The sequence below is a fragment of the Nicotiana sylvestris genome, chromosome 1, assembly GCF_000393655.2.
Source record: "Nicotiana sylvestris chromosome 1, ASM39365v2, whole genome shotgun sequence".
Taxonomy (NCBI): Eukaryota; Viridiplantae; Streptophyta; class Magnoliopsida; order Solanales; family Solanaceae; genus Nicotiana; species Nicotiana sylvestris.
Window position 1 is genome coordinate 155451945 of NC_091057.1, and position 16629 is coordinate 155468573.

Sequence of the window (16629 nt, forward strand, 5' to 3'; positions counted from 1 at the left end):
GTTCCTGAAGGACTGCTCCAGGCTTTTGAACTTTCTCAATACTTCATCCTGTTCAGGGGCCTTAGCCGGCTTCTCAATCTCTGCCGGCACTTCCAAATGTGGATTGTAAGCCTGTGGTTCGGGGGCATGAAACGTAGGCTCGGGGGGGTAGTATTGTGTATCGTGAGCCTGAAACAATGGCTCACTGGTCGTTCTTTGCAAAGGGGCTGATGTTGGTCCCACAAAAATGGGAATATTGGGTGTTGGGAGAGGTTGATGGGGTGGTGGAGCTTGGGAATCATGAGGGCTTCTTTCTTGATGATAAAGGGGATTTGGGCGGCTTGTGGAAGGGCCGGAGTGAGGGTATTCTGGCATGTGTCCCAGTGTTTCAGGGCTCTTTTGTGTTTTGGCTATGGCTAGCTGCATTGCATTCATCTCTAGTCCCATCCTTTCAATCTTTTCCATCGCTTCTTTTAACAACTGGCTCATCGGCCTCTCTTCCTCATTACTATTCTCTGAAGTAGTCATGCTTGTTGCTATCGGTCCTTTGGATCTGGTTTGATAGGAGTGTGTTGCCAGAGTTCTTTAACAACTAACTTGTCTGGATCAGACAACAACAAACTTTGTTAGCGTTAGAGTTTAACAGATTTGATCATAACACATAAAGGATGCCATGCTCCTAGGCAGTTAACCGTTTCTACATGCTTTGCTTCAAATAACATGCGTCATCTCGGCTTGCTCATTTGTCCCCCTTTTTAGTTATTTTGTATTTTCTTTTCTTTCTTTATTAAAAGCGGTCGAATCTTATGGGGATTGCCTACGTATCACGTCCCCGCGTGAATCAGACCAGGCGTAGTTCTGCCTCAAAGTAAAGACACATAGAAATTCTTCTGGAGTCACTTAATTTCATTATCAAAATTTGCTATTACACATTACTTCAAATAAAAATAGCAAAAGTACAGACTTCACGATTTTAAACTTGGTTTAAAGAAAAGAAAACAACATATGGGAAAACAACAAAAGCCAAATAAACAGGACTTGACCAAAAACTAATTCTCCAACTTAAGGGCCCGCGAGGCATCATTCGGCCTTTCCGCGGCTCTAGGTGTAAGGTCTCTTTGCAGGCTCTTCAACTCGTTCATAATCCGGTGGACGTAGCCCATGATGGAAACAAGGAGGATCTTCCGAGGTGTTCGCTCACATGCCAGGCATTTCATGTAGATGTAATGCCCGATTTCGTCAATCCTTGCTCAAATGTTATCCCTTTCACTGAACATCTGCCTGATTTGTCGGTTTTTTAACCCAGTGCCTGAGCATTGTCGGCAAGTCGATCCTGGAACAACTCCATTTGTCTTTCCATGCAGGCCATTGCATCGTAGCACTGTCTTCTGTCGGCCTGGGCGTCTCGTGCTTGTTTGATGATCCGATTATGTAGAGCGGAGTTCGTCTCCCTTAATATCCCGACGCTCATTTCATAATCCCTTATGACCTGTTGCAAACGCTGCTTCCGGGCCATTGTGTACTTTGCCCATCTGACCTTCATCCTTGTTATGCAAGCCTTTGATTGTTCTAATTCTTCTTGGCTTTGGATGACCTGATTTCTCAAACTTGCTATCAATCTTTCGTCAGAGCGACGCTTCTGTCGGTCAACGTTACTCTTACTGGCTTGGCGAAGGCGGGCCTTCAAGGTTTGGTTTTCTTGGGCTAGCTTGTTTCTTTCAGCCTGCTCCGAGGCGACTTGCACATTGTTCTCAAATACAAGCCTTTCGACTTGTTGCTTTAGCTTCCCGATTTCAACCCGGTAACCTTCCTCCCTTTTTAACCATCCCCATTGCTCTTGTGAATCATCTGTGAAGTGTTGGACGTGGGCCCTTTTAGCAGGTCTTTGCCGAATCTGAAACCTTCTTTCGAACCAAGCATCGTACTTTGGGTCTACCTCACCTTTAGCTAGTTCTCGCACCATGGTCTTGGGCTCCAAGAATCTACATTCATGCCACAGTTTTCTAATCTTCCCCTCGGGGAATATGACTCCCGGGCTTAATTCCAAGGCATGCTTGCTCAGATCTTCATCAGTAGGGACTACTTGAAACCTGCCCAGTTGTCGTAATACCCGATGAGGGGCATATGGCTGGATGCTGCGAAGCCCCATTAAGAGAACATGACATTCTTCAGCCGACATGTAGATCACCTCAGTATCAGTCAACCAACCGAATGCCCATTCAATTTGGTCAGATGTTGTTGACCTTAACCGTGTAAAGCATGCTTCGACACCTTCAGGAAATCTGGCGCCTGTCATGCACTTCTTGAATCCGCTGATACAATTCCTCTCGGTCAACCCGTGGTTCATGTATCCTACTCGGTGATGGAGATGTTCCTGCATCCATAGCTGAAGTAATAGGTTGCAACCTTGGAAGAACTTGCCTCCTTCTCGGCATATAGTCAGATCCCGGTAGATTTCGGACAAAATCAAAGGAACCACAGTACTATTGGTTCTTTTGATTGCCACGTCGGCCATCACTACCAGACCTATCTCTATCTTTTTATCCTTCCTTGGACAGACCATGACTCCCAAGAACGCTGTGATAAAAGCCAAAGTACGTCTTGCTTCCCATTTGTTTCTGTTCCCGCCGTGAGTTAGCCCAAGGTTCGGTTCCTCGAAACCCTGCGGGGCTCCGTACCGCTGATACAAGAAATGGAGATCACAACATCCTCTCGATAAATCGTCATGTTGTATCTTCCGACTGATGCTTAGTAGATCCAGAAACGCATGCGGAGACACTGGCCTTGGCGAAAGCAAATATTGCCCTCTTAACCTCTCATTCAATCCCGCATATCCGGCGACTTCCTCAAGTGTCGGTGAAAGTTCAAAGTCAACAAAACGGAATACATTGCGGGTTGGGTCCCAAAATGGTATTAGAGCTTCAAGAATATCTGTCCTCGGCCTAACACCCAACAAATTTACAAAACCTCCCAATATTCTTCCTACTACCCCTTTGCTATCGGCTTCCAAGTCATTCCACCACATGTGGAGTTGTAGAGGGACCTCGCTGAGGGCCGAGAATGGTTCATTTTGCTCTGTGCTCATCCTGCACATTTATTAAGGTGACCTTTTAGGCGAAAACAAAAACCTTTATTTTGACTCTCAACAAAAATCTTTGAAAACAAAAACAAACAATATATGTATTTATATACATGTGTATGTATATGTACATATATGCTTTATGGTATATCATTATTGGTAAAATGAAAAAGGGAGTTGGACCCGATGAGGGTTGCCTACGTATCCCACATCCGGTGAGAATCAAACCGACGTAGTTCGGGTAATAAACTAACTAGTTTATTTATTTATCATTATTTTTTTAATTTTTTTTTTTTCAAAATAGAGTAAAATAAAATAAAAACTCATTCCTCATTCTGAGCTTGCTATTTTTTCTCTTTTCTCTTTTCCTTTGTTTTTAGTAAAACAAACTCATAAATATACCCATTTTCTCTTCTATCTGCATTTTGTCATTTTTTTTTCTATTTATTATTATTTTTTTTGTAAAAATTTCTCAACATTCAAAACCGGTCATCATGCATGTTTGAAGCAAATAAATGCACAAGAAGTGAGTAGGGTGCATCAGGATGGCCTTTTCTATTTCAGGTTGCTATTCCTAGACGGACCCAACCCCTGTGTTGAGTCCCCTAAGTAAAAAATGCACATGATGCAAATAAGCGTTCCTACTAGGGATCCGGCATGAAGTTGAGTTATTCTAGGTTCAGAACCTGGGTGTTTGTTCTAGACCTGGCTTACCCGAGCGGACAGCTCGAGCCGAGGGGGGCAGCGTACCGGGAATACAGAAGCTTCACCGGCTTAGCAACTTGTCCGAACCTCGTTCTAAATTGGGATTTGACACTATACATAAAAGAAGCCATACAAAGTACGCCCTTCTTCATGATTTAGAAGACTCAGAGAGAAGATGGGTTTCGGCACAATTTATATACAGTTCACGTAATATCAAAGCAGTAAAAGGCAACCAATTAGCACATTAAGCACAGATCATGTAACAAAATCAGATAAAGCTGAACATAACAATTTATTCTAAGCTCGAATTTCTATCCTAGAACCAGTAATTCCGGTTATAGGAGATCCCCAGCAGAGTCGCCAGAGCTGTCACACCTCCTTTTTACGCACCCGCGAGGGCGCAAGGGAGTTTTTTCCAATTAAAGGACAATCGAAAGGGATTTGTTAATTTATTTCAGAGTCGCCACTTGGGAGATTTAGGGTGTCCCAAGTCACCAATTTTAATCCCGAATCAAGGAAAAGAATGACTCCATATTACAGTCTGCGTACCAGAAATCCGGATAAGGAATTCTGTTAACCTGGGAGAAGGTGTTAGGCATTCCCGAGTTCCGTGGTTCTAGCACGGTCGCTCAACTGTTATATTTGGCTTGATTATCTGATTTTATACAAATATGAACTTATGTGCAAATTTTAACTTTTTACCGCTTTCTTATTATTATTTCAAAAGAATGTGAACATCGCTTAAAACATGTCTTTGGACTGCGTCACATGAAATGCACCCGCAATCCGGAACATATTTTATTTGATGTTTTGGGATTTGGATCTGGGTCGCATGAAATGCACACCCAAGTTTTAAGAAAGTAGATTATTAAATACGCACCCTAAGAGACTATCGTGTTATTATTTTGGGAAAAGCCGCGAAATTTGCTAAACGGCACGTCCCGAATTCTGAATACTTTGATATATATACGTTTCTAGAGGGCCCCGCAGCTTTGTACATTTTGTTTGTCGAAGCTCGTCTCGTTCTATTTTTTAAAAGGAATTTGCGACGTCATGGACATGCATCTCGAACCACGTCACAATCAATGTACCCATGATTAGAAACACATTTCGAATCCGTCGAGATTTGGATTTGGGTCACATAATAAAATTATTAAATACACGCTTAAAGAGGCTATCACGTTATTATTTCGGGAGGTCGTGAGATTTGCTAAACGACCCACCTCAGGGACTGAATGCTTCAATATATACATTTAACGAGGGCCCCGCAATTTGTGCGTTTTTCTTTATTTTTGTCGAGGCTCATCTCGTCCTTATTTTAAAAGGATATCCTATAGCAACTACGTTTCTTGTCGCGTTTGTCTCTACTAATTGAAAACAGTAGATAGCCCTAGTTAGTTACATGCTTGCAGGCTTATTTATAGCAAGATTCAAAATGCTTTTACAGAATAATAAAAAAAACGTGATCACGCCCATGGACAACTAATCGAACATTATGGGCCCAAACCCAGCTCATGCGAGATGGGCCAGACTTGGGCCACTGTTTATCCGATACGGGCCTGCTTGGTCTGTTTCGATCTGGGCTCGACCTTCATGAGGTTGAGGCCCTGAACTGGTTCTTTGTTCTAAAAATGAGTTTATCAATTTATATGCGACAATTTGACAGAAGGGAGAGAACTTAACTAGTAGTGGATAGTTTTCATACCAGACCTACATTAGAGAATATACTACACAATCAAACTAAGTCTAAGATACGACTTATTGCAATGGGAATATTTTCATCTAACAGCATACATATATGAACTAGCATTCACTAACCTACATTGATATACTAGGCATGCAGGCTACTTCTATTGTCCAAACGAAAATGTAACTATTATATAATACATGACATTTAATACAACAGTCCATGTATATATAAAGACAATCTGCAGGTCTTCTCTTTTGCATTCATGCTCAAACTTTCAAGTTACATTGGTGGTATTAGTCGTGTACCTGGTAAGGAAAGGAAAGGAAGAAGGAGAGTAATCAGTTGAGTAGTATGCAACAAGCAACAGCAACAACAACCAAACAGCAACAAACACAGCAGCAAACCAACAACCACAAATGTTCTCCGCAGTCCACAGACAAACAGCAACAGTTTCCAGAACAAAGAAAACCAACAGATGGTCGAGCACCAAACAAGTAATCCCAGAAAAGAGTAGTGAAACAAAAGAAATAACAGAGTATTCGATGCAGCAACACCAGCAGTTCAACAATCACAAGCAGCTCAATCAGTGCAAACAGCAGAACTTGGCCAAGACAGCTTGACCAATATGAATTCTTCTATAGTTTTCAGACAGTGTTTGGTTACAGTGTTTTCTGGAAATTTCCTTATGTTTTTCAGTTTTCTTTAAACTCACAAGACCTCTCCCTCAAGACTAAAATTTCCAGCCCCTTTTAAGTTCTGAAATGGCCTATTTATAAGCCAAACAACCAGTGCAGTCAAGCTGCCTGGATTCTGCCAATTTGCAGACTGCCCATACCCTTTAAACCCATGCCTAAGCATCTTTTGATGCCAGCCATTTGTTCCCCACGCCTGGCTTATTCTTTAATCAAGAGTTATGGGCTCATTTTAGTATTCATTTTAAACCCCATACTCTTGTGTCTTGTTCCCCATTGGTATTAGTTTAATCCCAAATTAGTACCCTACTTGTCAGCTCATTTAAACTAATCATTTTTGTTCTTTTCAAACCCCAGACTACCCCTGTTAAACCCTGATTATTACTGCCCTAAACCCATCGTAGCATCAGGGCATTTTGAACTTCTGAAAGTTCAATTTCAGAATTGCCCTAGCCTGATTCTTTTAATTGTTTACAATGTAGTTACAAACTAGCATTCACAGATAATGTCCAACATTCAATTCACAATACAGGTTCGTTCAGTCATGTGAGGTTGTACGCATTAGCATATCTGAACATTCAGTCGTAGGAAGTTAATCGACGACATTTATCAAGTCGACTATACTAATTACAACAGGTAACAATCAGTCGTTCATATAAACAATACGTACATGGACCCAAAGGGCTTCGGACAACTTTTGTGCAATTATTGGGAACCTATATGAATTATTTATGCGACGACTATCCTAATCGAACATGTATATCACAGAATACGTTCAAAACATACACAGAAAACAATCGACCAAATAAAGGTCTTTACAAGGACGGAAGAAATTAAGAAAAGTATTAGAAAATACCGAACAAACACAACAGAACATGCTAACAGACCCAATCACATTCACATCCACACAAAAACAGAAAAGGAAAACTTACTAGAAAATGTTCAAAGCAGGCCGACCCCAGTCCGAATTAGATTTGACCATTTGAGGCCAAACAAACTCTAACCAGGGTGTTCTCAACCGAGAACACCTTGGTTAAGGTCTATTAGACCTCAAACCCTCTATGAAGCAGGTCGGATTCCTCAGGCTCTTGTGTTCTAAGGTTCAGATTCTCAGATTTGAGTTTTTAGGAGTTGTGGGTAGATTCGGACCAAACCAAGCTTGGTTTGGTCACGAGGGAGGTCTGGGGACTGTCTAGTGGGAATCTGGGGTGGTTTGGTATAGATCGAGTTTCGTCTCGAATCTTCAAATCCAGATTCGAGACGATGGAAGGTGATTCGAGGTACAGGGTTAGTAGATTCGTGTTTAGGGTGGTTGGATGTTTCAGGGGTGTGAAGGGGGTGGTCACCGGCGTTCATGCCACCGGGTTCTGGTGAAAGGGAAACTAGGGCGGCTGCTAGTGTTTGGGGGTTTCAGGGCTTGGGGAAGGAGATGAGTGAAGGGTGGGGTTCGGATAGGGGGCGTGGGGTGTGAGGGAAAGCTTATATATGGAGTAGGGAATTGGATCTGAGCCGTTAGATCAGATGATCTCAACGGCTTGGATCTGATGGTGAGGGGTGAGACGAGGTCGTTTGATATTAAAACGGGGTCGTTTGGTTTAAGTGAGGGGTTGGGCTGAACCGGTAGCTAGGTCGGGTTTGGAAACGGGTTGCTGAAGGGGGTCCTGGGCCTTTGGATTGGCCTGGATGGACGGCTCAGATCAAACGCCTTTATACGGCGTCGTTTGGGGATGAGCCTGGGTAGGCCTGATTTGGACTGGACTTGAGTGCTTGGTTTGGGCCAGTTTTTTTGTTTCATTTTTGGGCCCAAACCGATTTTCAACTCTTTTCTTTTTGTTTTCTAATTTTTTTAAAAAAATAACAAAATAATAATAAAACAAATGAAATTAAAACAACAACAATGTAGCACTTCAACATAATTATCACACCAAATTAAAATGTTTAAGTAAGTTAAATCACAACCTAGAACGGACGATACACATATATATTTTTGCATTTTCTTTTAATGACACATATTTTTTGTATTTTGTTTTATAATGATTAAATGCGAAATGGACAGACCCACAAATGACTAACAACACATGTCACGGAAAACTCGAAAAATTGTACAGCGAAGTCATTTGTCACTATTTTTATTTTCTTTTGGAGCAATTGTCCGTGAAGCAAAAATCACGTGCTTACAATACCTTCGAGACGCTCTCCTAGGACCTCTTCTCGACCCTGATGTCATCATGATTTCTTCAACCTTCTCATTCGTATCACTAAAATTATCAGATTTGATCTGGACAGCCTGAGTTGCGGCTTTGAGAACTGCTTGACTTATATTTTGCCTGTCTTAAAACCATTCTCAACCATTTCCCCCATTTTGATTGCTTATGAGAAGGATTTACCCACTGCGGACATCATATTTTGAAAATAATCTAGCTCTTGAGCTTGAAGAAAGACAGTGATTAGCTCGTGGTCGTCCATGGGTGGCTTAACTCTGGTTGCTTGTTCTCTCCATTTGATGGCATATTCCCTGAAACTTTCAGTTGGTTTCTTCTTCAGGTTTGAAAGGGAAATGCGGTCTGGGGCAATGTCGATGTTATATTGGAACTGTTTGACAAAGGCATGTTTCATGTCATCCCAGACATACCAGCGAGACGTGTCTTGATCCATAAACCATTCGGAGGCTACTCCCGTAAGGCTTTCCCCAAAATAAGCCATCAACAATTCTTCATTTCTTCCCGCACCTCTTAGTTGATTGCAATACCTTTTTAGGTGGGCTATGGGATCTTTATGTCCATCATACTTTTCAAATTTGGGAGTCTTGAAACCAGGTGGCAAGTGGACATCGGGGAACATACATAGATCTTTAAAGGCAACACTCTTTTGACTTGCCAACCCTTGCATGTTTTTCAACCGTTGTTCTAAGCTTTTCACTCTTTGGGTCATTTTTTCCTGTACCATCTTTCGGGCAGGCTTCTTAATATTTGCAGGAAGATCAAACGAGTACGAGTGGTACTGCTCTTGCTGTGTAGCAAATTGTGACTCATGACGAGGATGTCCTTGACCACTGGCTCATGCTTGACACATTTCGGTCATTTGCTGTTTCAACATTCTATTTTTCTCAAACACAGTATACTCTTGTTAAACCCTCTGACCCTAAGTCTCTTGAGAACTTGTAACAACTTCGATGTTAGTTATCATTTTTCTTTGGATCTTGTGTTTTCAGCTTACCACAAACCGACCACCTCAACTTTCTTCACAATTCAAAACAAAACATGTTAGAATGGACTCAGTCGGTCCTTATTATTATCAATATTTTTCATTTTGTTTTTCATTTTTTTAATTGTGATCGAACCTGATGTGGGTTGCCTACGTATCATGTGGGAACATGAATTAGATCTTGCGTAGTTCGGAAAGATCATGAATAAAGTAAATAAACTAATTTTTTTTTTGAATTTTTTATTCCGAAAGAAAAACTTATAAAGAAGAAAGAAAATATTTTTGAATTTAGAATTGTTTGTTTATTTTTGAGAATTTTTGAAAAGAAGGATTTCTAAAGAAGTTTTTTTTTTTTGAATTTCGACTTTTTTTTTTGGAATTTCAAATGAAAAATTTCAAAGGAAATATTTTTGGATTTTTGGACTTTTATTTTGAATTTATGAAGGAAAGACTTCTAAAGAGAAAAAAAATTATTTTTGAATCTTGAATTTTTCTTTTCAATTTTCTAAAGAAGAATGAAAATATTTTTGTATTTTTGATTTTGAGAAGCAACTAAAAGAAAATATTTTTTTGTATTTTTTAAAAATTGGGGTCTCAAAGAAAAACTTTTCTAAAAAAGAAGTAAAGGAAAATATTTTTGGATTTTTTGAAAATTATGGGCCGGAACCGATGAGGTTTGCCTACGTATCTCACATCCGGTGAGAATCAGACCCGCGTAGTTCGCCCATTTTTGGCGGAACAGAAAAATATGACTTATTTTGAAACGACTTTTCTCTTCTTTGTTTTTTTCAAAATTTCAACAGAATTTCAGGGTAATTCAAATACCTACCTCTCACTCACTTTTCTTTTCTTTTTTTTTTTGATTTTTTTTTCATTTTCTTTCCCTATTCTAGAAGCGAGTCAGCATGCAAGCCGAAATAGACATATACGCAAGTAGCACGTAAGATGCATCAGGATAGTCTTTTCATTTCGGGTACACCTGTCCTAGACAGACCCAACCCCTATGTTGAGTCTCCAAAGTCAAATGCACATGATGCAAACAAACGTTCCTACTAGGGATCCGACATGAGGCTGAGTTATTTTAGGTTCAAAACCTGGGTATGTGTTCTAGACTGTGTACCCGAGCGGACAACTCGAGCCGGTGAGGGGGCTACGTAGCGGGAACCAAAAGGCCATCCGACTTAGTAACTTGTCCGAGTCTCTTTCCTGTTTCAAGGTATGACACTAACAGAATAAGGAGTCTTGACCAGCAAGCACATCCTCGAAGATGAGAAAAGAAGGGTTTCGTAACTGTTCATGTACAGTTCAAATAATATCAAAGTGGTAAAAGCAACATTTAGCACATTAGGCCAAAACATGTAATAAAATCAAGTAACAGATAAAACCAAATATAACAATTCATCTAAGCTCGAATTCTGAACCCTAAACCAGAGATTCTGGGTTCTTATCCCCAGCAGAGTCGCCAGAGCTGTCACACCTCCTTTTTCCTACACCCCCGGAAAGGGGCGTATAAGAGAGTTTTTTCCAATTAAAGTGACAATCGAAACGAGATCAATTATTTAAAGATTCAGAGTCGCCACTTGGGAGATTTATGGTGTCCCAAGTCACCGGTTCAAATCCCGAATCGAGGGAAGGATTGACTCTGTTTAACAGTCCGCGAACCAAAAATCCGAGTAAGCAATTCTGTTAACCCGGGAGAAGGTGTTAGGCATTCTCGAGTTCCTTGGTTCTAGCACGGTCGCTCAACTGTTATATTCGGCTTAATTATCTGATTTAAACAATTATGAACCTATGTGCAAATTTTAGTTTTATGACCGCTTTTATTTAATTAAGAAAAATTCAACGTTATATAAAATGCGTTTTGAACCGCGTCACATAAATGCACCCGCAGCTCTCGACACATTTTATCTAACATTATTAAGATTTGGAGTTGGGTCACATGAAATGCACACCCGAGTTTAAGGAAATAATTTATTAAAATAACACGCCTAAAGCAAACTTCGATGTTCAAAGTATTTTCTACACTAGTTATGAACGTTCCAAATGGACAAAATAAAGCTAGAACTAACATAAGAACATATACAGCAATACTTAGATCCATTTAATTATGTCTAAAGCCTAAATCACAGTCTTGTTTCAAGATAATGTCCGTTTTAATTCCAATTTGTATAACCAAACCCAACAACTCAAAACCAATCCATATTCTAAATTAAAGAATCAGTAATTCTAACATAGCAACTACTCTACCACGAATACACTAACACACAAACGAGAACTTCAATCATGAGAATGCTTCATGAAGTCCTTCGTTAAACGACAAATTTAGCAGTCATATAATTTATATAATTATAGCACTACAAAAAAACAAAACCAAAATAAAATGACACTAATCACATACTTTACTGCATGCAAGGTAACTATAGAATCCAAGCAATTATTTATGAAGGACAACGCACACGATTTCAGAAACATAAATGAAAAGAAAAAAAAATCTGAGAATCAAATGTTTACCGAAAATAATGTTTATACAGCAACGACGTTAGTCAAAAATGAACTAGAAATCGAATCTAATAATAGCACCTCGATTGCGTTTCAAATCTGGACCAGAATCGGCGACCCGAACTGATTCAACTCGATCGGATTTGGGTAGCGATTTCGAGCTGATTTCCACGTGGATTTGGTGTAGTTTCAAGGAGTTTTGCAGCTGCTTTTCCTAGCTTTTTTGGAGTTGAAATTTGGGCTGTAATGGGGTGTTTTTTGGCTGATCTTCGAGCTTGGATGATGGGCGTGCAGATGGCTTTGTTTCAATCGAAGAAGAAGGAGCTTAACTATGCTAAAGGTTTTTTTCTTATTTTTTTGTGAAGAAAATCCAGCTTAGGCCTTCATTCTTTTTCCTTTTTGGAAGGTCACAGCTGAAAGGTCCCTTAGCTAGGTCTATGCAGCTCCTTTCAAAAAATGGGGAATGTCCCCTTTTGCTAAGTTCTTCCGCCGTTCTAGGTTCTTTAGGATGTAGTTTTATTTTAGGTATTAGATACTATATATAGGGGTAGGGATTAGGTTAGAGGTATGGGCCTAAGAATTATGGGCTTGGAAATTATGGGCTAGGGAATTGAGCCAAAGACTAAAAAAATGGACTACAAGATTCATAAAGACGGGGTAAACCAACCCAAAACTAATTCCTCCTTCTAAAATTATATACAATTATAATAAAAACAAATATAAAACTAATTTTAATTAATTGAACTAAACTATACTAAAATATGAAACTATTTTTGTATTTTCAAGACTATATATAAAAATAAAAATAAGCTACTATTTTTTGTATATTTTTATTTAAATTTATGAAAGATGCGTAAACTAAAATATTTTTTTTGTAAATTTCATTTTCTTGTGATAAAATTAGGTAAAAGAGTAAAAATGAGTTGAAATAGCTATATTGGCCTAAATTAAATATTTACGTGCTAAAATATGAAAAATCTTGGGGAGGGTCAAAAATCACATGTCTATAGGGCCCACGTCTCGAAATTCGATAATTTTACATCAATAGGTTCCTCATCTTCCCACGAGTTCATACATATCAAAAGTTATTAAATCCGACCCCAAATGGTCCTTCAAATCCACAATTAAATGCCTAAGTTTTCAAGCCCTAGTTTCCCCAATTTTAACCTTTGATTTTCCACAATTTCTAGCTCTAATCCATGAAATAATAGCATAAGAACGAGTTTTAGGTCCGAATTCCTTACCCCAATGAAGTTCCCTTGAAATCCATCTTTCAAATCGCCCAAAAAGCTCCATGGCCGAAGTAAAAAATGGTGGAATAGCTCAATTTCGCGAAATGAAATTACTTATATGTTCTGCCCAAGTCTTTCTGCATCTGCGGTCCAAAACCCGCTTCTGCGGTACTGCATATGCGGTCTAATCCTCCGCTTCTGCAGAATTCACTTACCGGACCAAATACCGCATCTGCGGTCCACTTGCTGCATCTGTGACTCTGCAAGTCCGGTCCCTCTACCGCATCTGTGGTTCCTGACTCTACCTCACCATTCCGCATCTGCGAGCCTCCCTCCGCATCTGTGATTCCACAGATGCGATCCCATTAGCCGCTTCTCCGGTTTCCTGTTCCTCAAGCCTCTTCCGCTTCTGTGACCAAATCTCCGCTTATGCGGCGCCGCACCTGCGGTCCCTAAACCGCAGGTGCGAAAACACCAGAAGCAGCAAAACTTCAGCAACTGCAATAATATCTAAACTCCTCCGTTAACCATACGAAATCACCCCAAGGCCACCGGGACCTCAACCAAAAGCACAAACATATCCTAATACCTTATTCAAACTTGTACCAATCTTCAAAACACCTTCAACAACATCAAATCAACCAAAACACATCGAATCCAAGCCAAATTTTCTAAAATCTTCCAAATTACGCTTTCGATCAAAAACCCAACCAAACCATGTCCGAATGACCTGAAATTTTGCACACACATCCCAAATGACACAACGGAACTACTGCAACTCTCGAAATTTCATTCTGAACCCTATACCGAAATCTCGCCTATCAATTGGAAATTGCTAAAACATCAACTTTGCCAATTCAAGCCTAAATCTACTACGAACCTCCAAAATTTATTCCGATCACGCTCCTAAGTCATAAATCACCTCCCGAAGCTAACCGAACCATCGAAACTCACATCCGAGCCCTCTAACACATAAGTTAACATCTGGTTGACTTTTCTAACTAAAACTCCCTCAAAAGAGACTAAGTGTCTCAAACCTTACCAAATTCCTTCCGGATTCGATCCGACCAACCCGATATCACATAATATGGATAAACAAAGCATAAAGAAGCAGAAATGGGGAAAATGGAACGGTAATTCATGAGACGACTGGCCGGGTCATCACATCTTCCCCAACTTAAACAAACGTTCATCCGCAAAAGAATCAAGAAACATACATGAAGCCTCAAACATGTGATGATATCTACTCCGCATCTCCCGCCGATCTCCCAGGTAGCCTTCTCCACGGGCCGACCTCTCCACTGCACTTTCACTGAAGCTATATCCTTTGACCTCAACTTTCGAACCTGACGACCCAAAATAGCTACTAGCTCCACATCATAAGTGAAATCATCATCCAACTGAGCCGTGCTAAAATCTAGAACATGAGACGGATCCCCAATATACTTCCGGAGCATAGAAACATGAAATACCGGATGCACACTCGACAAGCTGGGGGAAAATCAAGCTCATAAGCCACCCCCAATCCTCCGAAGCACCTCAAAAGGCCCAATGAACCACAGACTCAATTTCCCTTTCTTCCCAAATCTCATAACATCTTTTATGGGTGAAACCTTCAGTAGAACCTTCTCGCCAACCATGTAGGACACCTCTCGAACCTTCCTATCAGCATAACTCTTTTTCCTCGACTGCACTGTACGAAGCCTCTCCTGAATCACCTTTACCTTCTTCAAAGCATCTTGCACCAAATCAGTCCCCAATAGCTTAGCCTCATCGGGCTTGAACCAACCAACTGGAGATCTACACCGCCTCCCATACAAAGCCTCATATGGAGCCATCTGAATACTCGACTGGTAGCTATTGTTATAAGCAAACTCTACAAGCAGTAGAAACACATCCCATGACCCTCCGAAATCAATGACACGAGCACGCAACATGTCCTCCAATATCTGAATAGTGCGCTCGGACCGCCCGTCTGTCTAAGGATGAAAACCTGTGCTCAACTCCACCTGAGTACCCAACTCTCTCTGCACGACCCTCCAAAACTGCAAAGTAAACTGAGTACCTCTATCCGAAATGATGGAAACCAGAACACCATGCAAGCGAACAATCTCTCGGATATATATCCCTGCCAACCGCTCTGAAGAATAGGTAGTACACACATGAATGAAGTACACAGACTTGGTCAGACGATCCACAATCACCCAAATAACATCGAACTTCTTCAAAGTCTATGGAAGTCCAACAACAAAGTCCATAGTGATCCTCTCCCACTTCCACTCAAGAATAACCATCTGCTGAAGCAAACCACCCGGTCTCTGATGCTCATATTTCACCTGCTGACAATCGAGACACCGAGCTACAAATCCCACAAAATCTTTCTTCATTCTTCTCCACCAATAGTGCTGCCTCAAATCCTGATACATCTTCGCGGCACCCGGATGAATAGAATACCGCGAGCTATGAGCCTCCTCTAGAATAAACTCTCAAAGCCCATCCACATTGGGCACACAAATCCGGCCCTGCATCCTCAACACCCCATCATCACCAATGGTCACATCTCTAGCATCATCATGCTGAACTCTGTCCCTAAGGACAAGCAAATGCGGATCATCATACTGGCGATCTCTAATGCGCTCATATAAGAAAGACCGGGAAACCACACAGGCCAATACCCAACTGGGCTCCGAAATATCCAATCTCACGAACAGATTGGCCAAGGCCGGAACATCAGTTGCAAGATGTCTCTCCCCAATTGGAATATATGCCAAACTCCCCATACTCACTGCTTTTTCGGCTCAAAGCATCCGCTGCCTCAAATTAAGATCCTTTTTCTTGAACAAATGCTGAAGACTACGATGATCAGTGAACACCTCACAAGATATGCCATATAAGTAATGCCTCCAAATCTTCAATGTGTGCACTATGGTAGCTAACTCCAAATCATGAACGGGGTAGTTCTTCTCATGGGGCTTCAACTGACAAGAAGCATAAGCAATAACTCTACCCTCCTGCATCAACACACAACCAATCCCAACTCTCGAAGCATCACAATACACGGTATATAAACCTGAAGCTGATGGCAAGACCAACCTGGAGCTATGGTCAAAACTGTCTTGAGCTTCTAAAAGCTTTCCTCACACTCGTCCGACCATACAAATGAAGCACTCTTTTGAGTCAACTTGGTCAAGGGCGATACGATAGATGAGAATCCCTGAACAAACCGGCGATAATAACCCGCCAAACCAAGAAAGTTGCGAATCTCTGTGACTGAGGATGGTCTGGGACAACTTTGAACCGCCTGTATCTTCTTTGGATCAACCTGAATACCCTTGCTGGACACCACGTTCCCCAAGAAAGCCACTGAACTGAGCCAAAACTCACACTTGGAGAATTTTACATAAAGCTTCTCCTCCCTCAATCTCTGCAACACAACTCTCAATTGCTCTGCGTGCTCCTCCTGACTACGCGAATACACCAGAATATCATCAATAAAGACTATGACAAATGAATTGAGATAAGGCCGGAACACGTTGTTCATCAAATGCA